The following is a 1995-nucleotide window of genomic DNA, read 5'->3' on the forward strand; positions in this document are numbered from 1 at the left end:
ATACCGCTTGATACTCCCATATTACGACCAGCCTTATTAGGGTGGCCATAACGGGAGTATCATAGCCGATATCATGCACCCGGGAATAGAAAATATGATGATATGGCAAAGAAGCAGTAACATAGGTAGATACCGTAGCATATATATAGGATGGATCTATTCTAATAACACCCTTAAGAGCTTATTCTGCTAACAAAAAAGCTTATTCTGCTAACACACCTCCCACCTGCGCTCGGTCAAACCCCACCCCGGGGAAACTCCCGCACCATCCCCGCCCACTCCCCCACCTACCCACCTTCTTCTCCCTGCGGCGCACATCCCCACTCCCCACGCCCTCGCCTCACCTTCCTCCCGTGGCCAACTCCTACCTCTCCCACCGCGCAGGCCCGCCCAGCCCCGTCGGCATCCCCCCGCGCAGCCCCACCCCCCACGGCCACACGCCGCCCCGCCTCCTCTTCCTCGCGACCGAGGCCGCCCTGCCTCCTCTTCCTCCCGCCAGGCGCCGCCCCGCCTCCTCTTCCTCCCGGCCGGCGCCGTCGCGCCTCCACTTCACCACCCCGTCCACCGTCTTCCCCTCGTCGTGCGCCCCCGCATCTCCCATCAACGCCTCCCTCCCACCTACCCTCCACCTTTCACTGCCGGTGCCGCTCAAGCGCCCGTCCAACTCCCTCCGTTGACGGATCCCCCATGGCCCCTTCCTTCCTCTGCGCGCCGCCGCTCCGGGTCGCGGCCACCGCGTTCCACCATCAATTGCACGGGAGCAGCGCGGCCCCTCCCCCCTCACGCGTGGTGGCCGGATGGCAGGGCCGGCGAGGTCCTGCGTGTCAGAGACGGGAAGGAGCGGCTCCCGCGGCCTCCTCTACCAACCATCATGGGCGGATCCGTCGATCCTGCGACCTCCTCTGTCGTTGGACTCGCCGGCCCACGACCCCCTCCTCCCCTCTATTTCCTCTCCTCGATGGGAGCACCGGGCATCACCACCCCCTGCCGGATCCACGAGATTTGGCCGGAACCGCTGCCATCGGCCACCGGAGCTGGATCCTGCAGCCCCATCCAACTCTCCCTCCTACTGTGAGGCCACCATCCATGGGCGACCTCCTAGCAGCACGACCTCGCCTCCACCTACATCCCTCCCGTCCCCATCGGAGGCAGCGGCGGGGCTCCCTGCGCTGACTGCATGCAGCGTGCAGTTCTCCCCACGGGGGCGTGCAGCTCAACCAACAGACGCGTGCAGTTCAGTAACCACGGTGCTGCTGTCGACCACCCCCCGTTCGTGCAGTTAGTTTGGCTATGAAAATTATGTGTATTTTCATTTTTCTCACGGGCGCAGCTCCCTTTTCTTTTTCATGCTATTAAATTTTCTCAGGAGTGCAGTCCAGTCGTCCCCAGCTTGCAGAGCGCCGGGGCACGCGATGCAGTTTGGTGCACGTGGCCTTGCAGTTGGCTTTTGGATTTGCAAGTTGACGCCTTGTGCGCTTCACCGACGAGGTGCAGCCTCAGTTCTGCTCAACCAGTGATGAAGTCCCGCTGGGTTAAAAAAAGTTGCTGACTTTTATGTTAATTGTGTGTACAACCTGTGTAAAAGAATTGCAAGGCCAAGTTCGTTATGAAAAATTATGCTTAGATGCGGTTCAGTGTAAAATCCTATGTGGTTCGCTTGGTAAAACCAGAAAAAAGAGAACAACTCAGGAAGAAGTCCACTTCTTTTAGAAAGTAGTCACTAGGTTTTGCCGCGGGGTTTATTTTCACCAACGAAAATGAAGTTCTCTTGTGTTAACCATGGGGTTCACTAACTTTGACCATGCGGTCCACATAAGCTAAAGAAGTTAAGGAAAAGATAGAAAAGTCATGCGGTTCACTAACTTTGACCATGTGGAACACCTAAGCTAAAGAAGTTAAGAAAAAAACAGAAAAGTCATGCGATTCACTCGTAGAAAAAAAATGATGTCCTTATTTCTCGATATTGCAGTACGGTTTTCGTCTCATGTAGTGTCG

The 1995-nt window shown here is 56.7% G+C and overlaps 1 non-coding gene across 1 annotated transcript; it reads left to right on the forward strand.

Moving 5' to 3' along the window:
* Positions 1 to 307: 307 nt before the first annotated feature.
* LOC109778473 (uncharacterized) lies at positions 308 to 1642 on the forward strand. The gene is made up of 2 exons (XR_012182406.1): positions 308 to 1247; positions 1367 to 1642. It is a non-coding gene; the product is annotated as an uncharacterized protein (transcript).
* Positions 1643 to 1995: the final 353 nt, after the last annotated feature.

Source organism: Aegilops tauschii, chromosome 4 (genome assembly GCF_002575655.3).
Source record: "Aegilops tauschii subsp. strangulata cultivar AL8/78 chromosome 4, Aet v6.0, whole genome shotgun sequence".
NCBI lineage: Eukaryota > Viridiplantae > Streptophyta > Magnoliopsida > Poales > Poaceae > Aegilops > Aegilops tauschii.